At 39.0% G+C, this 27192-nt stretch overlaps 1 non-coding gene across 1 annotated transcript; it reads right to left on the reverse strand.

The window, feature by feature from the left end:
• Positions 1-7256: 7256 nt before the first annotated feature.
• LOC133813032 (small nucleolar RNA R71) lies at positions 7257-7363 on the reverse strand. Its single transcript, XR_009884080.1, has one exon. It is a non-coding gene; the product is annotated as a small nucleolar RNA R71 (small nucleolar RNA).
• Positions 7364-27192: the final 19829 nt, after the last annotated feature.

Consider the following 27192-nt stretch of genomic DNA (forward strand, 5'->3'; position numbering starts at 1 on the left):
TACTAAGGGCATTTTGGCCTTGTGTGTATGATTTAAGATGGTTTTATTAATTTATTCCATGCTAATGGTAATATTAAAGTACTAAAAAAAAGAGGGTGTAGAAAAATTTTAGAGTCCATGTGGATGTGAATGAGATTTTTTTTTTGGTATTTCTTATGTTTAGGTCATGTGAGTTTCAGCCTATAGGGTTTGATGCATGTTGTGCTGTTTTATTTTGTGTCACATATACATGTTAGAAACATGCTAGGGATTTCTAGGGTTTCGGAAAACAATAAGGAATGGAAGCATGTTGTGGGTTTCGGCCTAGGGTTTCTTGTAGCATGTCTTATGCATGATTGATCTTGAGATATGCCTATGATTTAAATATCTAAATGATGTTAGAGTTTCTTTCTTAGGGTGATAATATGTTAATAGGTGCATGCTAGGGTTTGTGTTTGGAATTGTGTTGATTAAGCATGTAGGTTATTGTATGAGTTTTGAAAAGCATGATTTAAAAGATGAATTTCATGTTGAGATGCTTGCTGATTTCTATGTATAATTGGTGAGAAAATTTGGTGAAATAATGATTTGCATGCATAAGTGGTGTTCCAAATGCTATGTTGATTTTATGAAATTAAAAGGGTATTTTAATTCACATTAAAATGATATTTTTACTCAAATTAATACCTACACTTTTGTTTTTATATTTTATGAAGAAAATATAAGTTTTAATTCCAAGTTTATGATTTTTGAGTGTTTAATTTGTTGCTGAAAATTTTGGATAAAAATGAGAAATGTCTTTTAAATGAAAGGAATAATGGTGTATGTTGAAATAAATTAATACCCTATCCTATGTATATATTAAAATGATATTTTTAGATGTAACCATGAATTTTTACATTTTTAATAAGTGTAGTTTTCTTTATTTTAATGTAATTACCCAACTATTCTAGACTTTGGACCATTAACGAAAACTATACATAGACCCTAATCTTTAATAGAACTTACAAGTGAAAAAGATCATACTTTATTAAAAACTTGTAAAAAACAATGTATAAACTTACATAAACTCAAAGCAGGATATGGGATCCCATTGTTTTAAAAAGAAAACATATCTTAATTGAAATGAAAAGAGATTACATAAACAGGTGCGGAAAAATACACATAAACCATAAATGAAGACTACATCCTCGAAATCGAACTCCCGACTCCTTGAATCCATTCATCACCGATACACATTCCCCAAGCATCCACGAACCTTACCCACCACTATAGCTATTTTCCTGCACATATAAACAAAAAGGAAAGAGCCTAATGCCCAGCAAGGAAAATCTAACACATAGTTCATATACATAAATTTCATAAGAAACATAAAAACATAACATAACACTTATATCATACACATACTATAATGGCCATTATTACTTTGGGTCCCATAGACTAAACAAGTCATATGCCCATTAGATTAGTGGGGTCCTACTAGCTAAGCAGGTCATATGCCCATAATCTATTTGGGGCTTGTTAGTCATATGGGTCATATGCCCAAGCCTACAAACATACATATCATAACATATTTCATAACATAAGAAAACATATAAAACATATAACATATGAATTCTATCATATTTTCCTTACCAAAAATACCGGGATAAAAGGACAGAGTTAGGACTTTGGAACACTCCTAAGAACCATTTGAAAAAGAGTGAGTATAGTGAAGAAGAGAAATGAAAGGAATGGAAGGACTAAACCATTGAGAAAATACTTACCAAAAACTTATGTGCAAGTTCTTAGATTTCCTAACCAAAATAAGAATAAGGTTAGAAGGCTGGTAGAAGATTATGAGAACTTAAAGAAAATAATACCAATGAACTAGAGTGTGGAAATACCTTGAAGACTTGTAAGACCAATCTAAACCTTGAACCGAAATACTATAAAATCTTACTTCACAAGTGTTTTGATAAGCTTATGATGATCAAGCTTATGATTCCCAACCCAAGTGTTTAAACTCTCACACTCACCTAGCAACTTGCAGCCTCTGAACTTAGAGTAAAAGATGAATAATGGCTGGGTACTAGGTCCTATTTATAGAGTTTAGGAATGAAAGGATCTTCATTTAACTTGAATAAAAATAATGGCTTTTTAAGTGAAAATAATTTGAATTGTCGTTCAGCAGAGGCTGAAGACTCGTTCAAAAAGATGCTGGACTTATCAAGAGGTTGAAGGGTTGAATGGAAAATGATTTCAAAAACATTCAAAATATGCTGAAGGAGGCGATATATCACCCCCTATAGGCGATATATCGCCTGGACCATTATGCCCGAGGCAAACGTGCATCGTTTCGTGTTTTCCGTATCTACGTGCTGCGATATATCGCCCCCTATAGCTGCGATATATCGGCATACGCTGATTATTTAAACACGAAATTACACATTTTTAGCTTAATTCAAATTGAGTAAACAGCCTTGACTAAGCCCTCAAACGTTTTCAAAGCTGCTGACTGACCTTAGAGCATTCAAATTTTACCCTTATTAAATTTAATCCTCTAAATACTTAATCCTTAATCACCCATACATAACATGTGCTTAAAATCCTATTGGTTCTTATCTAAACCTTATAGTATAATAAATATTATCCTCAATATCAGCCATATTAATCAAACCTTAGGTTAACATTAATATTCTTAAACTATAGGTTAAACTTAGAAAGTCTACAAGTACTACTATGAGTGTCCAAATAATTCCCGATCTGAACCAAAAATCCACAGTCATAAAGATAATACTATAATTACTATAATACTACTATCTAACTTAGCTAAGTAAAGTTCTTGGACTCTACATTTAAATAAGAAAATGTTGAGTTTAAATTCACTTGTGACTTTTAACAAAATAAATAGTTGCTGAAAGTTTAGATTAATAAGTTAAAAATAATTATTTTGTTTAACATATATATGGGTTTAAACTACGTAAATTAAGTCTTAAATAATACAAGTAAAAATATATTTTTCCATACTTAAATTATATTTTCTCACACAAAACTTGTAATTTTGTTAATTTAAAAGAAAATGTTATTTTCTAAAGGAAACATGAAATTTATAAGTACTTCTAAATAATTTCAAGTTTTGTTATTTTCTATGCAATTTAAAATAATAAATGAGCTTATTATTTTTGAGAAGCTAAGAAAATGGTTAAATAAATTATTTTTATGAAATAAAAATAAGGTCTTAAGAGGCTTAATCAACTTAGGGATGTAAAAGAAATAAATAATGCCGAAGAAATCATGCTGCTAAATCTTTTATTTGAAAAAGTTAGAAATACGCGTGTAGAAATTATCGTTTTTAATGTCACTTTTTAACAACGCTCCCACGTATGCATGTCGCATGCAAATACACTTTTACATTCAAATATATGCTTATTATTCAACCATAAATTTTTTACTTGAAAACCATGCATGGATAATAGTAGAATTGACATTATTTTTTTTGTGATTCTATGTGAAAAATGTGCATGTTTGGAAATTATGTGTAATTTGCACCATGTGTACATGGCCCGTGCACACATGGGGTATATGTGTTGGGCACGAGAAATCTCATGTGATGCCAAATAATACCATTTGATTATGATTATAAGCTCATTGTGAAGTTAGTTCCATTTTTGCTTTGCTCGGACCTGAGGTAAGGAAGTTAGATAGAATCTTTTATTTATACTATGAAACTGTAAGATTGGTTTGTATGAGGATATATGCTATGTATGATGACGTACCATGTGATATTAAGTATGCAATGCTATTTTGAGATGATGTGATGAATTTGATGAATCGTGTATTTCCTTTGTATTGGTATGACTGGATTGCATGTTCTTTGTATGCTGTATGAAAAAGTGAATGGTTGTTAGCGTGTTGAACACGACACAACAAAGGGGTTACTAATGATATAAGACGTAACTCGAGTTACTAAGGTATGACGTAACTCATAGGGTGGATGCGCTGAGGTTATACAAGGACCAAAGCCTCCTGTTTACCTCAAGATGTGACATGGACAAGAGAGGGGGTTATGTTCACAAGGATGTGACGATGATGTTTATGATGTTGATGCTTGAATATACGAATGATGTATGATGTGTGACGATGATGTATGATGATAACGTTTATGTATGATGTATGATGATGACGTTAAGTACGATGTATGGCAAGGTATGGATATAACGTTGTACGAGTCTTACAATATGATTATGCCTTTGTCGTGTTTTTCTTGTTTGTTGTTTGTACTTCCTTACTGGGCTTTTAGCTCACCCCTTACTTTTCCTTTTCAGGTAATAAATAGGGTTTCTCTTTGGCACGCGTTGTGATGTGGGGAGTTCCGACGTCACAGTGTGTATGGCATGGGGGTATCCTATGGGCGAATAAACGATCAACTTAAACACCAATTTTTAAAGAAAGATGTTATGGTTTTTGGGTTTCAAATCTTATCAGTGGGACTTGAACTATATTTATTTTTAAACTTTGAGAACTTTTATTTTTATTTTAAACTATTGGGCCCAACTTGCATGTTTTAGCAAGGTCCTACTGGCTTTCATATGTTATGTGGTTTTCACTAAATAAGTTTATGAGTTTGATGACCTATTATATAGTAGTAGTTTAGGGCGTTTTACAATACCGCTAGGGCTCAGGAGTAAGAATCGTGCTTGGGATCGCCATACCTATTTGCTCAGGACTCGAGGTAAGAAAACGACACCATGGTTGTGGTCGGGGCTTGGATTCTTTGTAAATGGATATGACTATGGTTATAAATGTGATTATTCGATTAGGAATGCTTGTATATGCTGCATTTGACTGTGTATTGTACAATCTATACGTTTGATTATATTTAATCTGAAAGTCTGGCCTAAGGGAGCCAGGGCCGACATCAAGCGTGCGGAACGTAGCCTAGCCTAAGCGAGTCAGGGTTGGCCATAAGATCTGAGAACTTGGCCTGAGTGAGTCGGGCCTGAACGTCACTCAAATATTCAGAAGTGTCGATTGCACTTGTCTAACTCGTTGATTGCTAAACTTAATTATGTGTTTGTTTGAGAAGGTTTTTACAGCTAAGCGTATCGTTTATATTATGTTGCTTACGAGTGCTATGTGGTGCAGGTAAGGGAAAGGGAAATTTGGACCAGCCTGTTAGGTTCATTTTAGGTTTGTTTTAGAGATTGTTTTATGTTATGTTTTTAGTTATTAAAGATTGTTTAGTGCAGATTTATGCTTGTTTTCTTCTTGTTTCAGGTTTTAATGGCCAAGTACATAATATGGAGTGAAATGAGATGAAACATGTTAAATATGATGAATAAGATGGATTTAGTGTTGATTGTGGAGTTTCAAGACATTATGTGTGGAAAATATTACATTGAAGATGCTCAACACATGTCGTTTATGCTCTATAACGCAAGTCTGAGACTTCAAGCCTTGACCATGATTTCTTCCCTTTCTGGAAACACTTGTAGAAATAGAAGTTGTAGATATTTCGCTTAGCTTTCTATAGCTTTTTTGAATCATTCTATTCGTAGTTGTATCAAAGGAGTTATGATCAAAATACGATGAGCTAACACTGCTAGCTATTCAAAATAAGGTTCAGTTTTATTCTGTAAAATTAGCACCCCAGCGCTGTCGAGTAGCAGAGAGCATAAATTAACGCAGGTTGTAGTGCCTAGGCGCTACATTTCAGCGCCCCAGCGCTAGAGTTTGTACGGAAGCAGAATTTAGGGGAATTTTTAGGGGCAATTTTGTCTTTTCATGCAGAATTAATTAGGGACTATAAAAGCTTCCTTAATGACGTTTTTAGACGGCAGGAGATCAACTTAAGAAAGAAGGAGGCTAGAGAAGAAACAAAAACCTAGAGTTCTTTTTCTATATCTTTTGATTTAGACTATGTTAAATTCTATGTTTATGTTTGATTTAGTCATGTTTATGAACTAAATTTCTATTTAGGTTTTCAAATTGACTCTATTGAAATTCTATTATGATTTAATACATTTATCTATTTCTTCTTCATTTGAAATCTATTCAGTTTGTGTTTATTGTGTATGTGATTGACTGCGCACCTTTTACATACGATTTATGAATTTGAATTAAAATATGAAAAAGTGAGATTTGAATATGCTAAAATTGAATAGACAAAGATATCAATTTAGAATGAGAGTATCAAATTGGTTTATGTGATTTAGGGCTATATTCATTGCTTCCTATTGTTTGAATTGACCATAGAAATATAGCGAATTCACACTAGGTCGAGTTTTCTATTTCTTAACTCGAATAGTTAACACTTTTGCATGCCTATCATTTCAGTGAGAAGAGTTTCAGTAGTAATTTCATTAAAGAATAATAGAGTGGATAGTATAGAAGATTAGGATTCCTAATTGTTTCATAGTGAAATTAATCCTTGTGTTCTTGTTATTATTTGATTTCTGCAATTTTCATTTATTTCTGTTTTCTGGTTTTCAAATTTCACAAATCCAGTTTTCATTAGTCAAATAGAAACTAGAAATGAATTATTTGGTAATTGATAAATCAGTCTTCATGGGACGATACTCGTTCTTATCGAGATTTATTACAAATTCTGATTATGTATACTTGCTTAGCTATAAAATCTGTAACAAGTTTTTGGCGTTGTTGCCGGGGATTGATTTTTATTAATACCAATACAATTAATTTTTATTCTAATTTGGTTTTTCTGTGTTAATTGTCTCTAACTTTTGTGTTTGAGAATCTTAATTCCAGGTGTCAATTGGTGTATGCGACGTCAAGGGACTGTTAATCTTTTGCCAATTAATACTGAAATTGAGAGGACTTGCAGACAGAACAGAAAGCAAAAATGGTTAGCAGAGATGGCCCGACATCAGGGCAATTTGTTGAATGGGGTCCCTACTGAGCCAGCAGTTTGCACACTGAGAGACTATGTACTTCTCGCTGTTACTGGATTACAATCATGCATCCAACCGCTGGCAGTTGCAGCCAATAATTTTGAAATTAAGCCGATGATTCTGCAAATGGTCCAGTCTACTGTCTAGTTTGGTGGTCTCCCTATTGAGGATCCCAATACACACATAGCCAATTTCCTGGAGCTGTGTGGAACTTTTAAATACAATGGGGTCACCGAGGATGCCATTAGATTGAGATTGTTCCCATTCTCACCGCAGGATAGAGCTAAAAGTTGGTTGAACTCTCTTCAAGCCAACTCAATCACTACATGGGAGGCATTAGCTTTGAAATTTCTTGCTAAATTTTTCCCTCCATCCAAGGCTGCAAAGTTAAGAGGAGAAATTAAAAAATTCTCTCAATTTGATGGAGAGTCTCTTTATGATGCATGGGAGAGGTTTAAGGAGCTTTTGAGGAAGTGTCCTCATCATGGGATTGAAAAATAAATGCTAGTCCATTATTTTTACAACGGTTTGTGTGGGACGACTCGCACCATTATTGATGCTACAGCAGGTGGTGCTTTCATGAGCAAGAGTGCTAATGAGGCTTATGAATTGCTTGAAGAAATGGTCATGAATAACTATTAGTGGCCTAGTGAACAAGATAGAAATAAGAAGGTAGCTGGTATGCATGAGTTGGATGCTATTACTGCTCTCACTGCTCAGGTCGCATCATTGACCAAGCAACTGCAACAAAATTCTATTGCTACTCAAGTGATGCAAATCCAAGCGGTATGTCATAATTGTGGTGGTCCTCACCCATTTGAGCAGTGCATGGTAGTTGAGATGAACAACTCCATTCCCATGGAACAGGTGACTATGATGGGAAATTTCAATAGGCAAGCTAATAATCCATTCTCCAACCCGTTTAATCAAGGGTGGAGAAATCAACCTAATTTTGCATGGAGAAATAATCAGGGTCCTCTACAAATTCAACAACCTATGCTTCAAGCTCCACCTCAAGCACCGTTACAACCACCGGTACTACCTGTTGCTCAAGAGAAGAAAAATGAGTTACAAGCTGCATTGTTAACTCTGACCAACTCTCAATCTCAATTTATGACAGAAACTCGCTCATCCATCAAGAATCTTGAGAGGCAAGTTGGTCAGTTGGCAAATATGTTACAAAGTAGGCCTCAAGGAAATTTTCCAAGTAATACAGAGGTGAATCCTAAAGAACAATGCAATGCAATATTTTGAGGAGTGGGAAGAAGTTAGAAGAGCCAGTCAAGACGTCTATACCTGCACCAAAGGTTGATGTTGAGAATGAGGGTAAGGTAGAAGAAGAGCTTATTGAAGATCTTGAGAAGAAGCAGTCACCAGTGAGTTATGAGCACCACATCAAGATTCCATATCCTCAACGACATCAAAAGAAGACACTTGAAAATAAATTTTTGAAGTTTCTAGACATTTTATGAAAACTTCACATTAACATACCTTTTGCCGAGGCACTTGAACAAATGCCAAGTTATGTGAAGTTTATGAAGGAAATATTGTCAAAGAAAAAGAAGTTGGAGGATTATGAGATAGTGGCACTTACTGAAGAGTGCAGTGCTATTTTGTAGAAGAAACTACCTCCTAAGCTTAAAGATCCAGGTAGTTTCGCGATTCCTTGCTCAATAGGATATACTGTTATGACCAAAGCCTTATGTGATTTAGGGGCTAGTGTTAATTTGATGCCCTTATGTATTTTTTGGAAGCTGAAATTGGGAGATGCTCGCCCCACAACTATGTCCTTACAAATGGCAAACTGCTCTGTTAAGCAACCTCGTGGAGTAATTGAGGATGTCTTAGTTAAAGTTGGTAAATTTATCTTCCCTGTTGATTTTACTATTCTAGATATGGAAGAAGATGCAAACATTCCCATTATTTTGGGAAGACCATTCTTAGCCACAGGGAGAGCACTAATTGATGAACAAAAGGGGGAGTTGAAGTTGCGAGTGCAAAACGAAGAGGTAACATTTTATGTTTTCACAGCAACTAATATTCCAACTTGTTGTAAAATGGATTAAAATGGATGTGATATGTAGTGGTGGTAGTAATCTGGAAACCACCAAGAGAAAAACCAATGCTGAAATTGGTAGTCGAGCAATTCGTCATTGTTTGAAACAGTTCTATAGTGGGAAGGCTCGAAGGCTACATGAGCGATGGAAGGCTTTGATGATTAGCAACATCAAAAGATGAGTTTTTGCTTATGACACTATGGCTCTAAAGAATGAGCGGGGTGGACTTGACCCGAGTTGAAGTTTAATGAAAGAAGTGAGCGTCCAGCTAGAGACGTTAAATAAAGCGCTTTTGGGAGGCAACCCAATGTTATTTTTAGTTCGAGTTTTTATGTGTTTGTAATTTTATTTTCTATTAAACTCTTTTTAATTTTGTTCTTAGGTTTAGATTTTATTTTTAGTAATTTTTAGTTTAGTTTGTAATTTTTGAATCGTGAAATACATGAAAAATAAATAAATAAAATAAAACTATTATTTTGAGCTACAGCGCTTGAGATAAACTGGACTTTCCAATCATTGCCTCTGCCACCTCCATTTTGATGATGTTTAGCTGGACCGTTGGTAAGTTTTCTCTCCTTTTCTTTTTATGTCACACTGGGGACAATGCGTCAATCAAGTTTGGGGGAGGAGTCTTATTATTTTGTGTGTTTGTGTTGTGTTGTTAGTTTTGTGTTTGTTGTTGTTTGAGTTTTATCTTAGTTAAATGTCGTGTCAAGTAGCAGAGAGCATAAATTAATGCAGGTTGTAGCGCCTAGGCGCTACATTTCAGCACCCCAGCGCTATCAGCTTTCCAGAGAGCATGTTTTGCAATTTATCTATAGCGCCTCAGCGCTATCTCGTGGCACCCCAACGCAAAAGTCCGTACGGAAGCAGAATTTAGGGGAATTCTTAGGGGCAATTTTGTCTTTTCATGTAGAATTAATTAGGGACTATAAAAGCTTCCTTAATGACATTTTTAGAAGGGAGGAGATCAGATTAAGCAAGAAGGAGGTTAGAGAAGAAACAAAAACCTATAGTTCTTTTTCTTTATCTTTTGATTTAGACTATGTTAAATTCTATGTTTATGTTTGATTTAGTCATGTTTATGAACTAAATTTCTGTTTAGGTTTTCTAATTGACTCTCTTGAAACTCTATTATGATTTAATGCATTTATCTATTTCTTCTTAATCTGAAATCTATTCAGTTTGTGTTTATTGTGTATGTGATTGACTGCGCACCTTTTACATACGATTTATGAATTTGAATCAAAATCTGAAAAGTGAGATTTGAATATGCTAAAATTGAATAGACATAGATTTCAATTTAGAACGAGCGTATCAAATTGGTTTATGTGATTTTGGGTTGTATTCATTGCTTCAAATTGGTTTATGTGATTTAGGGTTGTATTCATTGCTTCCTATTGTTTGAATTGACCATATAAATATAAGGAATTCACACTAGGTCGAGTTTTCTATTTCTTAACTCGAATAGTTAACACTTTTACATGCTTATCATTTCAGTGAGAAGAGTTTCAGTAGTAATTGCATTAAAGAATAATAGAGTGGATAGTAGAGAAGATTAGGATTCCTAATTATTTCATAGTGAATTTAATCCTTGTGTTCTTGCTATTATTTGATTTATGAAATTTTCATTTATTTCTGTTTTCTTGTTTTCAAATTTCACAAATCTAGTTTTCATTAGCCAAATAGAAACTAGAAATTAATTATTTGGTAATTGATAAATCAGTCTTTGTGGGACGATACTCGTTCTTATCGAGATTTATTACAAATTGTGATTACGTATACTTGCGTAGTTATAAAATCTACAACACAACCATGAGTTGGAGAGCTTTAGGGGCAGTGTGTACATTTGCAGCTGCTCAACTGCCACGGCCGAGGGATCAACAGGGACTAGAGAAAAACTTTGATTTTGCCGCTTAGGCCGGCTTACGTTGTAATTTTTTTTTTGAGTTGTAAGTGCCTTGTAAACACTTATTTTTGGGATCTCATGTACAGACTCAAATTTTTTTTAATGAAAACACTATTCCTATTATCAAAATATTTAAACTCTAATCCATGAATTACCCTTAGTTACAAGTTTACATCCAAATGACTTGATTAGCAAGTCCAGGACTATTTAAAATACACAGTGTAATGGTCTTGTGTATCCAGGGCGTTACAAATTTGTATCAGAGCCGTTTAGGTTTAAGGGTTCCTGAAGACTGGCTGGGCATGTACACTTGATGATAAAGACAAGCTCGACTCAGGGTTTGGTAACTATATATGTGATTATATATTTGACTGCTATATGCCTTATCTTCTTGTTTAATAGGAAGCATGGGATATATTGATCGGGGTTGGCCCTTGACTGTTATGTGTACATGATAAGGCATATTAGCATTGCTAATGTATGTTCGTATTATTGGAATGCTTGTTAGCATTATGATTGCATATTTTTCTTGATTGTTGGCATTGGACTGTGGGGTGACTTTTAAAAAAAAAAACATGTTATCATTGTCTGATTAGTCGAGTCGTTGATTACAGATATACTTGAAGAGTTATTCCTCCAAGGTGATCAGTTCAACTAGTGGCACTGAGATCGAGGCTAGAGATGATAACCAGGGTCAGAACCCTCCGCCAATCCCTGAGCATTGGTAGTAGATGCTTGCTGATATGAAAGCTAGACTTCAAAGTCAAGAGGAAGAGATTCGTCTTCTGAGACACCAGGTTCCGCCAGGGAACGTTGCACCAGACTTGCCACTATGGTGACACCAGTTGTACAGTGGCATGAGATTGAGAACAGGTGGGAGTTGTTGTACGAGAGATTCAGGAAACATCACCCTCCAATCTTTAAGGGAGGACCAGATCCACTTAAGGCTGAATAGAGGCTGAGCCTGACTACCTCCATCCTGGATTTTATCAGGGTGGTAGGTAATGACAGAGTGGTTTGTGCAACCTTTATGTTTCAAGATGATGCCCGTATATGGTGGGAGGTGGCATCCCAGACTCGGGATGTTTCTACCATGAGTTGTGATGAGTTCAGAGACTTGTTCAACCAGAAGTACTATAGTAATTCCGTTAGGGCATCGAAGGTGAATGAGTTTACCAGTTTGGTACAGGGCAGTATGACAATTACTTAGTATGCCCTGAAATTTGATAGACTGACAAAGTTCGCACCTGATCTAGTGTCGACAGATGCATCCAAGAAAACAGATTAGTTTGGGGGCTGAATGCTATGATATCCCGAGATGTGCATATTACATCAGTGCCTAGGGAGACTACTTATGCCCAAGTGGTTGAGAAATCCCTCACAACTGAGGAGGCAGAGAACAAGATATGGAGGGAGATCACTGCACGACGGGATGTTCGGAGGGCAGTGCCTCCATTTGTGGGATCTAGTAGGGGTAGAGGCCCTAGTGATCAGAAGAGGAAGATCCCTGACACCTTTACCACCGCTGGTTCTGATAGTAGGGGTCGGGGTGTCCAGAGCGGCCGCTCGAGTGGCAATGAGACATGGAAGAGTTACCCAGAGTGTGCTAGGTGTAGGAAAAGCCATCTGGGAAAATGTCAGGCGAAAGCATGTTACTTGTGTGGGGTGGTTAGACATCTCAAGAAAGATTGCCCAGCTTAGAAGAAAGAGGAACCAAGGAAGGCGAACAGCTTGACTCCAGCTTGAGTGTTGGCCCAGACTCAGGCAGAGACTGAGGCTAGTCCCTCGGTGGTGATAGGTCAACTTTCTAGTGTTGGCACTCCATATACTCTATTGATTGATTCAGATGCTACACATTCATTTGTTTCTAGTAGAGTGATTGATAGATTGTGTAGTCCTTGTGATTATTATACTGCGGGGTTTGGAACCCTATTGCCTACAGAGGAGCTGGTAGTTTCTAGGAGATGGGTTAGATCATTGCCAGTGATGGTGGACAATAGGGAATTATCAGTGGGCATGATTAAGTTGGGTATGGATGACTTTGACATGATTTTGGGAATGGATTGGTAAGTTAGGTATGGGGCGACTATAGACTGCAAGAAGAAGATGGTGACTTTTGAGCCTGATGGTGAGGACCCCTTCATTTTTGTTGGCACTGTGCATGGACTTTGCATTCCCATGATATCAGTCTTGAGGGCTAGAGACCGATTACAAGGAGGTTGTGTAGGATTCCTAGCTAGTGTGGTGGACACCACTAGGGACATGTCAGTGGGACCAGAGGATACCAGATTGGTGTGTGAGTTCTTAGATGTGTTCCTTGAGGACTTACTGGGACTGCCACCGCAGTGGGAGATTGAATTCATCATTGAGTTGGCACCAAGTATAAAACCTGTGTCGAGGGCACTATACAGAATGGCTCCGGCAGAGCTGAAGGTACAATTACATGAGTTATTAGACTTGGGATTTATCAGACCTAGCTTCTTAGCGTGGGGTGCTCTGGTTTTGTTTGTGAAAAAGAAGAATGGGGCCCAGAGGATGTGTATAGATTATAGGGAGTGAACAAGCTGACTATCAAGAACAAGTACGCACTACTGAGGATAGACGACCTGTTTGATCAATTGCAGGTTAAGACAATATTCTCAAAGATTGATCTTCAATCTAGTTATCACAAGCTGAGGATCAAGGGTGAGGATATTCCTAAGATGACCTTTCGCATGAGGTACGTGCATTATGAGTTTCCAGTCATGTCATTTGGGTTGACCAATGCCCCAGCAGCATTTATGGATCTGATGAACAGGGTGTTCAAGGATTATTTGGATAAATTCATGATTGTCTTCATCGATGACATCCTGGTTTACTCTTGTTCAGAGTTAGAGCATGAGAAACATCTCCGATTGGTATTACAGAGATTGAGGGAGCACCAATTGTATGCTAAGTTTAAGAAGTGTGAGTTTTGGTTACAGCAGGTGACATTCCTTGGTCACATTGTCAGTAGAGATGGGATTAAGGTAGATCCGTTCAAGGTAAAAGTAATTAGAGATTGGGCGAGGCCAAGGAATGCCCCATAGGTTAGGAGTTTCCTTGGGTTGGGGGGGTATTATCGACGATTCATGGAAGGATACTCAAAGATTGCTACACCATTGATGGAGGTTACATGGAAGAACCTGAAGTTTGTGTGGTCAGACAGATGTGAGAATAGTTTCCAGGAATTGAAGCGGCAGTTGAATACTGCTCCAGTGCTGAGTCTCCCTTCTGATGGGGATAAGTTTGTGGTGTATTGTGACGCTTCAAGATTGGGGTTAAGATGTGTGTTGATGTAGAGTGAGAAGGTCATTTCCTATGCATCATGGCAGCTGAAGGAATATGAGAAGCGATACCCTACTCATGATTTGGAGTTAGCAACGGTGGTATTTGCACTGAAAGTGTGGCGACACTATTTGCATGGAGAAAAGTGCGAGATATACAACGACCATAAGAGCTTGAAGTATTTCTTCACCGAGAAGGACCTAAATATGAGACAGAGAAGTTGGATAGAGTTGGCAAAGGATTATGACTATGAGATCCTCTATCATTCAGGGAAAGCCAATGTGGTGGCGAACACTTTGAGTCAGAGGGGCCCAGGAAAGTTGTTCAGTTCGAAGCAAATATCTAAGGAATTGGAAAAAAACATGACCAAAGCAAAGATAGAGTTGGTAGTGGGCCGGTTGGAGAATATTACTTTGCATTCCACTCTCCTGGAGAGGATAGAGGAGACCCAGATGAGGGACTCATAGTTGATGAAGTTTAGAGAAGATGCCATAGCGGGAGTTGCTAAGGACTATTCAATTACAGAGACGGGTTTGCTAAGATACAAAGATTGGATTTGTGTTCTGATGGACATGGGTATGAGGCGAGAGATATTTGATGAATCCCATACCACACCATATTCATTACATCAAGGCACCATGAAAATGTATCAGGATCTAAGGTCATTGTATTGGTGGCCTGGGATGAAGAACGACGTGGTCAACTATGTGCCAAAATGTCTAACCTGTCATCAGGTGAAGGCTGAACACCAGCGGCCACCGGGGTTGTTACAGCCTCTAGTTACTCCCGAGTGGAAATAGGAAGATATTACTATGGATTTTGTAGGAGGCTTGCCCAGGATAGTGGGGCAACATGACTCAATATGGGTGGTAGAGGACAAATATACCAAGTCAACTCATTTTTTGCCAGTGAGGACAAACTATACTGCGGACCAGTATGCAGAGTTATATGTGAGTGAGATTGTACGTCTCCATGGGGTTCCAAAATTTATAGTGTTGGACCAGGATTCCATTTTTACCTCCAAGTTTTGGGGTAGCCTGTAGAAGGCTATGGGGACTCAGTTGAAGTTCAATACAGCCTATCATCCATCCATCATAGCTAATTTATAAACAATTTCCTACTCTCCTCCAACATCCAAAATCAGCTTAAGAAACCAGAATCCATGCAAGCTCTAAATTCCACATAATTTCAACAGAATTCAGTAATTAAAGGTTAGATTTACCTGAATTGATAGTTAAAACTCCTCAGAAACCCTTGTCTGACCTTAGCTTTGATTTCCTTAGCTCCAACCAGCCTAATTTCCCTGAGTATTCTCCTTCAATTCTCCATGTTTAGCTTAGGTTGTAGAGAGAGTGAGAGTGAGAACATGAGTAAGAGAGAGGGATTCCTTCTTGGTGTTTCTGATTAATTCCTAAGGCTTTCTGTGTATATCCTTAACCCAAAAAGACCAAATTGCCCTCAAGCTTTCCCAGCCCTCTAATTGCCTCTAGGGGTAAAATAGTCATTTCCCGATTCCCGCTAATTCCTCAAATCATCCTACCAATTCCCAACTAATTCCGACATGTCCAAACAATTACCAAATACTTACTCTTTACTCAATAAATCCCAAGTATACATTAAACTTCCCAAAATACCCCCAAGCTCACCCCATGTCAGGTATTAAACCCTGTTGTGACTATTCTGCTAATTTGATCACTAGGATCGCCTCGAGCCATATACTTCAAATATATCCACATAATAATGTGGTCTCACCCATATATCACATATAATCGCGTTTATGCCCTAACAGGCCAAAATTACATATACGCCCTTATAAACAATAAAGGGCCGACATGCATATCTACTACTCATAAACATGCATATAATATATATTCACATTGCCATATAAATCATGCATGCCACATAGTCATGCATTTAACTAATTAAACACATATATATATCCAATTATGCCCTCCTGGCACGCTAATCAAGGCACTAAACCCTATTTGCATTTTTGGGTCGTTACAACTATCCCCTCCTACCGAAAAATTCATCCTTGAAATTTTACCTAAATAGGTTGGGATACTGATCCCGCATAGCTGACTCGGGCTTCCAGGTCGCTTCTTTGACCTTGATATTCCTCCATAATATATTGACAAAGGAATCATTCCATAGAACTTTATCTTTCCCATCTAGGACCTGAACTGGTTGTTCTTCATATGACAAATTTGTTTGTAACTCCAGATCCTCATATCTCAACACGTGAGTCACATATGAGACGTACTTCCGAAGCATAGAGATGTGAAATACGTCATGGACTCCTGATAATGACAGTGGCAGAGCCAATCTATAGGTTACCTGCCCGATCCTCTCCAAGATCTCCAAAGGTCCTATGAATCTAGGGCTCAACTTGCTCTTTCTCCCAAACCTCCTCACCCCTCGTAATGGTGAAACTCACAAAAAGACGTGGTCTCCTACCTGGAACTCAATGTAACGCCCTGGATAACCAAGACCGTTACACTGTGTATTTGAAATAGTGTGAGACTTGCTAATCAAGTCATTTAAATAAAAACGTGAATCTAAAGACATAAATAGGTTAGGTTTAAAATATTTTGGTTATAAACGAATAATATTAATTAAAATAAATGTTTGGTACATGGGATCCTAAATCAGGGTTTAAATGACATAATCACAGAATTTCCAAATGTTATAAATACTCAAGCCACTCTAATGGCAAAATACACATTTTAGGTTTTCGTCCCTGCACAATCCCTCGACCGTGGCGGCCGAGCAGCTAACAATGTACACCTCGCCCCCAAAGCTCTCCAACCCATGGTGAATTCATCTTACCCTTGCCTTTACCTTCACCACATAGCACCCGTGAGCCAAGGCCTAGCAAGAAAACTATAACATCATAGCATAATCAATATCGATAACCAAATAGTTCATAGAGCATAACCAAATGATTTACAAGACATTAAACAATTACCCGACAAGCCATAGCATTCACTTAATCAAGGATAACAATCAATAACCAATGATCTAGTTTCCAGATATTTAGCGTATCATATACAACAAATTAGCAACAGTACACAAGTTAAGCAACAACTAGGGTCAACGCCCTTAGGCTGCACCCTCTGTTTAATTCACTGTCTTTGGCTCACATAGGCCAAGCCCAGTGTTCAACCCACTGACTCCGGTCCACTTAAACTGAGCTCAGTGATTATTAAGTTGTCCCGGCTACCAGTGGCCGAGTTGCGCCTTGTGCGCTAATATTGATTCTGACACTCTTAGGTCGTATATTTCATGTTCACATGGCGTAATACCATCGTACAAAATACATACAAGTATAGGGAGCCCTTAGTCCCAACATATTTACACAACCGGGTGTAGTTTTCTTACCCCTCATTCCGAGTGCTTTGACCAAGAAAGATGATCCTCGAGCACGATCCTGCCCCGAGCCCTAGCATACACCTAGTCACAACCACGGTAAAGGATTCCATCAATAATAAATTAATAAGGGTTTCCGGATCAAGTTCTAGCCTTCGGGACATCCAATTCCACCAAGAACGGTAGTGGAATCGATCCCGAGCACCCTAGGTCAAGTCCCCGCACCTTAAACCTCCAAAAGACCAAGAATACCCTTAAGAGCCGCGGCCCAAGATTCCTATGCCGCGGCATGCCCTTGACCAGAGGCTCAGCCTCACCAAAAACCAGACACGGGCCGCGACCCAGCACTCCCCATGCCGCAGCACGTCCTTCTTCCCCAGCTCTATTTGCTTCAAAGGGCCGCGGCACACCAAGAACTAAGCTGCGGCCCGACCTCTCCGAACCCAGAAAATCCACCATTTTTAACACTCAAACCTCACTCAAATCCATCCAAAATCATCCTAATGATACAATTCAATTATCACAAACATTCTAACATTTTTTCAGCAACATAACCTAGCAAAAACCTAACTTAAAAACTCATCAATATAACACTTTAATCTTGAAACCCATAAGCTCAAAAACTCCTTAGAACAGGCAGTAATTCCCAAAATCCAAATGCTAAACCATTATTAAAGGCTTACCTTTACTGAAGAGCAAGTCCACCAACTAGTTGCTGATTTAATTCCCAAGTCTTAGCCCCAGTTTAATCTTCAAAATCAAGAAACCAGTGTAATGCCCTACTGCCTTAGAGCCGTTACTAAGTGAGTTTAAAATGTACAGTTAACTCGCTAATCGAGGTTTTAAGCCAAAAGTGTAATTAAACCATAATCAGAGTCATAAACTTGAGAATAAACCTTTCATTGAAGATTATAAAACGTTTAACAGTTGGGATCCCTAAAACATTGTTTAGAAATATTTACAACTCAAAATATAACCAGAGTCGACTAAACGACAAAATTTAAGTTTAGTACAACCATCCCCCAAAAGCACCCCTGGCCGTGGCAGCCAGGCAGACTAGACATGTACGCGCCGCTCGTCACGCTCACCATACTCAAGGTTGATCGACTTTTCTCTTGCCTTTACCTGCACCATAGAGCACCCGTGAGCCGAAGCTCAGCAAGAAAACCCTCACAAGCATATAATATATGCATATCAAACACTTAACATAAAATCAAGCCATCATCAGGTTATACACGTATGGCCATGCCGTCCCAGGCGCTTTACCAGGCCCTGGATTCGCAGTCTATTCCGTAAGGATATCCCAGGTATCCTTTAGGGTCTTGCCCTGGCAACTCGCACTCCGCGTGCTAAACTCTGCTCCCGGCCCCTTGCTGTTCTCGGCCTTCGCCGTTTCTGGCCTTCGCGTTCCCGGCCATCGCCGTTCATTCATTTATATGTACACATAATATAACTAAATAGATACTCAAACACCTACAAATTCAATCAAAGGGCCACTCCCTGCAACACAGTCATATAGGGTCGAGCCCTGCAACTCAAGCTCTATGGGAACAGTAGTTTTCTTACCTGTATCCCAAGCTTTCCAAGCACCGATGTCCTGAGCACAGTTCCCTAGTCCGAGCTTCACTGAAACCCTAGTCATAACGCATTAATAATATCCATCCATCAAGTTCTAATCCATTAAATAATTTTGGGTCATAATTCTAGTCTCCGGGACCTTGAATTTTATCAATCAGGGTGATAAAATCCAACCCGAGCTCTAACAATTAGGTTCCCAAGTCAAATCCCACTAGACACCCTGCATCTTGTACTAGGGCTGCGGCCCAACCCCTTAAGGGTCGCGGCTTGCCTCAAAACAGAGGATAAACGCCTCCCTGGAAACACACACGGGTCGCGGCATGCTTGGCCAAGCACCGCGATGCGCCCCATGGTCAGTGGCCTCCCCAGGCCTTGCGTGCACACGGGCCACGGCATGCCCCTCCTAAGGCCGCGACCCCACCTCCAAACCCAGAAAACCTCCATTTTTCCTGCATTTCCTTCGAGCCAATCCTTCTAAAACCATCCCAACTCAATACCCAAACCCAAAATTAAGCTTGAGTCTCCCTACTACATCATCTAAGCTCCAAAAAAAATCCAACACAGTCTTATAAACTCAACCCACAACCAAACTTAACTCAAGATTCTGGTTCACATGCAACTTACAACTCTAGCTATATTTCAACTGAAACTCAAGGGATTTTAGAGTTAGACTCCTTACCTCAGCAGATGAATTCAAGCTTTCACTAGCTCCTCAACCTCCAAAGCTCACCTCTTCCAAGCTCCAAGCCTCAAGCTCCCCAAAATCCCAGCTCCAATTCCTTAGTTTTTGACTAGTTTCCTCCAAGATGTCACTAAGCCTCCAAGTGTAGAAGAAAAACCGAGTGAGGGAGAGAGAATGGGTCGTTTTGGAGAGTTCCAAATGATTATATGTTTTGTTTTATTTAACTTAGTTTCTAAGGTTACCTCAAGGCTCGGGGTACCCAAAACGTCCTCGAGGGCAAAATGGTAAATTTCCCCAATATTCCCTCCTAGGCATTCTAACCTAAAATATATCTCAAAATATTTATTTCCATAACTCGATAACCCCTTAAAAATGTCTAATACCCAAAACTCCCCTCGACTTGCCCTGAGGCAGATTTTCAACCCCGTTGTGACTTTCTAGCTAATTGCTCCCTAGAACTGTCTCGGATCGTGCGACCCAGATATATCATAAGTATATCACAATTATCATATTTATACCCTCAACGGGCTAAAATTACAATCATGCCCCTAATAACCAGACGGGGTCCACATGCATCACTAATCACATATTCACACAAATTCACTTATTGCCCTCCAGGCACGCTAGTCAAGGCCCTAAGCCTTATTAGAAAATTTGGGTCATTACACCCAGAACACTTATAACTCAGCCCAAATATACTTAATTCAATGACCAAGAAAGTGATTCAAGACTTACCGCAATTCTTGATTGAATCCCTTAGCTGACACTGAGCCAATCCCCAATGTTCCAACTCCAATCTCTGAGTTTCTGGCCAAAACTCCCTTGATTTCACTGATTTCCTTGAGAGAGAGAGAGAGAGTTGAGAGAAGAGGGAAGGGTCGGTTTAGGTGTTTCTACTGTTTTCCTAACTTTGTTTTATCTATCCTTAGTTACTTAAGTTAATCCCTAGGCTCGGGGTACCAAAAACGTCCTCGAGGGAAAAATGGTAAATTTCTCCAGTATTCCCACCTAGGCTTCCTAACCTCAAATATATCTCAAATTATTTATTTCCATAACCCGATAACCCAAATAACTGTCTAATACCCAAAATACCCCTTGACTCACCCCGAGTCAAGTATCGGGTCCCGTTGTGACTTTCCCGCTACTTTCTCTCTAGGATTGCCTCGTGCCGAATGCTGCAAATATAAATATATCCACATAATAATGTGGTCTCAACATTTTATCACATTTATGCCCTAACGGGCCAAAATTACAATTATGCCCTTACAAGCTAAACAGGGCTCGCATGCTTATCTAATACTCATAAACATGCATTTCACATATCCATATAATCATAGGATTATGCATATCACATAATCATGCATTTTTACCAGCGATTCACATAACCTCCAATTATGCCCTCCCGGCATACTAATCAAGGCCCTTAAGCCTTCTTAGTAATTTTGGGTCGTTACAACTATCCCCTCCTTATAACAATTTCGTCCTCGAAATTTACTCGAACACATCAGATAGTAAACCTCATACCCCTGACTATAATTCCCAAGGTCCAACGCCTTTACTCTTACGTGAGTAACAATCTTATTCCACAAGATCTTGTTTGATAACTATACTTTCATTAACCTTCGCTTGCACATCAGATCTGCAGAAACTCCAAGGTCTACCTATTTCATCAACAGTCACTTCATTGTCTTATCATCGATACCAGAAATACTCACGACTCATCGCCCCTACTAGGGTGAGATCGACTTATAGGCCCCCGACCTAACCCTTGGTACAACCTCAGAATTCCTGTCAAATCTGGAGTCAGAACTCCCCTTTCTTCTCAGAATATCATACTCTTCCTTGTCTGCACTACTTGGAGAGATACAAATCTCTCATCCTGGATCTTTGTATTCCAAAGTTAACAATTTACAAGCTCTTATGTCCTTTCAAATAGGCAGACACTCCTGCCTTAAAAATTCCAACAACCTCTTTGGTTTTCCCGTGAACCACTACTGAACCGTAGTATCCACTACCTTTCATTTCTTTACTTAGCATAGCATACTACTCCTTGCATTTTATCTTACCATGTCCTATGTCGTGTTACCTTAACTGTACTCCAACATTCATCACTGTGACTACTTCATCAAGGATTACACTTTCCTTAATATCTCAAATATTCGCACACTCAATGCTTAATCCCTTAAAATAATTGTTAAGTCTTCAGATTGCTATTCCATCTGCAATCAACCAATAACTCCAGGTTCCCACTCTATTCTCTTCGTTCTCTAGTTCCTTTCTGAAACTTGGAAAACCATAGGGTCTCAACTCAGCATTATCAATGCTCTGCCCCATTACCAGTTCATATGAACCAAATTGCATTAACTCATTCAGCTGAGTTAAAACCTTCCTTGTCCAATCGCCTTACTTGTAGTCTAATGTGGTCCATTCCTATGATCCACCACCATACCACTTTACCTTCCAATATCCAAGTATATTAAATTTTTTCACCCACTTAAACCTCCTGGTGCAATATACCCTATAAGGTGGAACAATATCCATGTAGAATTCTCATCTCCACGCCGAATTCCCATCAGACCACTCATTTGATCCTTGTACCTTAACTCGCATTACACTCATAGAGTTCTTCCCCGTCTCCACAAAACCATCACTCTGGATTCTATTGTCCAAAGGAATACGTATCTGTTAATCACCACACACTGATGCTATACCAATCTCAATCGTTATCTTGTTCGTTCCATTGAAGCTCGTGGCACTCTGTTCAAGTGACATACACCTCCCAAGTAAGAGATATGCCACTAATTTAATCTCCTCCTCATACAGTCAAGGACTTCTAACATCAACCATCCATCCATTACATTTCACTAAATCTTGGTCCCAAGGTTATCTTTCTTACAAATGACCGAACACTCAAATACCTTACGCTATGCATACACTGTCAACTTAACGTTCCATGTATATCTACCATGTTCCCATTATTTTACCTCCCGCAAGGCTCGATCCATCCTCTCATCAGTTTGAGCCTGGGCGTGCCCCAACCTGTGATGCACCCCTCACAGTTTCATATCTTTTTGAAAAATTAGGTCCTTCATGCTACCTTCCTGTATTCATCCATAACACGCATATTCCTACATCACCAAGCGATAATCAATTCTCACTCTGTCTTCTAAACTTCTGATCTGACACTATCCATTCAGTCTAACTTCAAGTTTTACTGTCCTTCTAATCTCTGGTGTAGATGCCTGTGAAGATACTTACGTAATAGATGACACATTTACTGGCCTCGTTGTGCTCCCTATCCTTCAGAAGTTCTTCAGTAGCTTCTCTGTGCCTTCAGATCAAATCTTTTCATACCTGACCCCTTCTCTTCTTGTAGCATTATCTTGAATACCCCTGGCGAGATTGAAACTAACACTTCTTGGAGCCTTACCTATGACCCTGCTTCTTTAGTATTAACATCATCGGTGTAGTAGTCGTTCACATCCCACTTCTAACTGGAGAGTAGTCCAACATATCACCAATAAACCTGAAGGTGACTTGTTCACACTGTACCTATACTTTCTGCTTGTAGAACTTACCTATATTGCTGAAGCTTGAATCAATTAAGAACCTTTGTTACCAATTCATCACACCCTACTTGGTACAAGTAGTAATTCCTGAAATGTCTCTTTCCTTGACCCCCAGCTGGTAATAACCAGATCGTAGATCAATTCCTGAAAATATTGTCCTGTCTTGTAACCGGGCATTAAACACTTCATCCTTAACAGACGATGCCAACAATTCCCACAATATGATGCTTTGTCCGAACCACCCCGAGGTCAAACTTCTTCGATTGCTTCAGTAATTCTTTCTGTCAAACCATTACCATCTTCCATAATGTCCCTGATACCGAGCCTACCCATAGCCTAGTCTTGAAGCACACCCAATCCTTCCTTGTATACCCATCTGAATCCCTACTGGTCAGCTTAGTTTCCATTCAATCCAATTAAAGTACTCCAAGTGATATCCCCTACAATCCATGGTTGTCTCTTAACAAATTAACTCTCACCCTGACTCATGTCAAGGTTCCCATATGACAAGCTCTGTTGCTCTCACTACGAACCTCTTTATTACTTGTATTCCAATTCCTCTTCTAGAAGTTTCTAATTCCTCCTCAACAAATACTAATATCTCCAGTCCCTCATATATTACCCCTGAGGCATATTCTCTATGTCTGAACCTTTCCTGGGACATTCTCAACATTGAACCGTCCCCTACCTCTGGTGCATAATAAATAACCCCACTGGTTCCCATCACTGTCCTGACGGCTATCTTGTAAATCAAACCCCTTCCTATCAAAACCAGGAGCCATAAACCTGTCTGGGGTTCTTCTACTTCAATTACCGAGGATCTGTCCTTACTAAATTCCACCAATAGAAATGCTGTCATTTGCATCGCTTTCCCTACGACATTCACACCCTATACTTCATTCCACATATCCCAGATAACATGGCCCTCCCTGCTGCCTAAATACAGATGAAAATCTCATACACTGGAGCGACCCTGATTCTCTGGACCATTCTAGAGTATAATCCTTAAATGGGTCATCATTTCCAGCTACACCCACCTGTATCATTTTCCAAAATGAATTGTCCAACTCACAAAATTAATTGACATACATTGTCGTTATCTTACCATTCCAAATCAAGCTTATAAACCTACTAACCTCCGCAGTTCAAACTACGTCTTTGTAACCTCTTTTATTGAACCACCATCTGAGTTCCTCCCAACTCATCATGCCAATGTCTCGGTCTGAGTACCCTTTCCAGGCATCCTTCTGCCACAAATACTTAGCGCAACCCCTTAGTTATGACCTCCCATTTTCATATAACCAAGGATGGAATTAGCTTTGTCCATCCACCGACCAATTCTTAGGCGAATCCGAACTTTCCTCAAAACCAGAGGATAATGCCTTTTAAGCCTTCCATTTAGTGCTCTTATCTGTCTGTATCCTCATATTAAACCAACACTGGTAACCTCACTGTAAAAGTATACAAAGTAGCTCCTTCCCCATAAAAGTCTGCTGTTCTTCCATCTAGTCTCAGCTATTAGACCCCACAACTTACTCACATACTAGCTATCATCTACTGCGACTTCCAGGGGCAGACGGAGGTTTCCAACCCCGACTATCATCTCCAACCCCCTATAATACGATGCCAAGTCCACTTAACCATTATGGGTGCAAAAAATTTGACTTCATCCGCCACTGCTGACTAAACTCCTTAGCCCTAAGGTTCACACTCCGAACCAATCCACAACCAAGTCAAAATAACCACAATAACCATGCACACAAAAGCATAATAAACACTAAGCCACAATTCTATGCATTTAGCTACCAAATTTCATTGCTACCAGGTACATTCACACTTTACCATGCTTCCTACATACTATAAACAGGTACAACATATAAATTCAATTTAGGAGGTTAACCATATACAACCAGTATACAAACCATTGTCCAAATATTCATTCACATGCAATAGCAATGCTGATCAGCATGCCTCAATCTCATCACACAATAGTCAAGGGCCAGGCCCTATCAGTTTCTCATGCTCCCTATAGTCACACAACATAATACATTCATATTTCAATCAAGAACTTAAGCATATAATCTCATGTATTCAATTGCAAAACCTTGGGTCGAGCTTGTCTTTAACTTCGAGTGTACATGTCCAGCCTATCTTCAGGAACCCTTAAACCTTGACCGCTCTAATACCAAGTTGTAATGCCCTGGATAACCAAGACCGTTACACTGTGTATTTGAAATAGTGTGAGACTTGCTAATCAAGTCATTTAAATAAAAACGTGAATCTAAAGACATAAACAGGTTAGGTTTAAAAGATTTTGGTTATAAATGAATAATTTTCATTAAAATAAATGTTTGGTACATGGGATCCTAAATCAGGGTTTAAATGACATAATTACAGAATTTCCAAATGTTATAAATACTCAAGCCACTCTAATGCCAAATACACATTTTAGGTTTTCGTCCCTGCACAATCCCTCGACCGTGGCGGCCGAGCAACTAACAATGTACACCTTACCCCCAGAGCTCTCCAACCCATGGTGAATTCATCTTACCCTTGCCTTTACCTGCACCACGTAGCACCCGTGAGCCAAGGCCTAGCAAGAAAACTATAACATCATATACAATCAATATCGATAACCAAATAGTTCATAGAGCATAACCAAATGATTTACAAGACATTAACCAATTACCCGACAAGCCATAGCGTTCACTTAATCAAGGATAACAGTCAATAAATAATGATCTAGTTTCCAGATATTCAACGTATCATATACAACAAATTAGCAACAGTACACAAGTCAAGCAACAACTAGGGTCGACGCACTTAGGTCGCACCCTCTGTTTAATTCACCATCTTTGGCTCACTTAGGCCAAGCCCAGTGTTCAACCCACTGACTCCGGTCTGCTTAAACCGAGCTCAGTGATTATTAAGCTGTCCTCGGCTACCAGTGGCCGTGCCGCGCCCTGTGCGCTAATATTGATGTCGGCACTCTTAGGTCGTATATTTCATGTTCACATGGCGTAATACCATCGTACAACAATGCATACAAGTATAGGGAGACCTTAGTCCCAACATATTTACACAACCGAGTGCAGTTTTCTTACCCCTCATTCTGAGTGCTTTGACCAAGAAAGATGACCCTCGAGCACGATCCTGCCCCGAGCCCTAGCATACACCTAGTCACAACCACGGTAAAGGATTCCATCAATAATAAATGAATAAGGGTTTCCAGATCAAGCTCTAGCCTTTGGGACCTCCAATTCCACCAAGCACGATAGTGGAATCGATCCCGAGCACCCTAGGTCAAGTCCCCGCACCTTAAACCTCCAAAAGACCAAGAATACCCTTAAGAGCCGCGACCCAAGCTTCCTATGTCGTGGCTTGCCCCTGACTAAAGGCTTAGCCTCACAAAATACCAGACACGGGCCGCGGCCTAGCACTCCCCATGTCGTAGCCCGCCCTTTTCCCCCAGCTCTATCTGCTTCAAAGGGTCATGGCACACCAAGAGCTAAGCCGCGGCCCGACCCCTCCGAACCCAGAAAATCTACCATTTTTAACACTCAAACCTCACTCGAATCCATCCAAAATCATCATAATGATATAATTCTATTATCACAAACATTCTAACATGTTTTCAGCAGCATAACCCAGCAAAAACCTAACTTAGAAACTCACCAATATAACACTTTAATCTTGAAACCCATAAGCTCAAAAACTCCTTAGAACAGGCAGTAATTCCCAAAATCCAGATGCTAAACCATTATTAAAGGCTTACCTTTATTGAAGAGCAAGTCCACCAACTAGTTGCTGAGTTAATTCCCAAGCCTTAGCCCCAATTTAATCTTCAAAA

This window comes from Humulus lupulus, chromosome 1, assembly GCF_963169125.1.
Source record: "Humulus lupulus chromosome 1, drHumLupu1.1, whole genome shotgun sequence".
Lineage (NCBI taxonomy): Eukaryota > Viridiplantae > Streptophyta > Magnoliopsida > Rosales > Cannabaceae > Humulus > Humulus lupulus.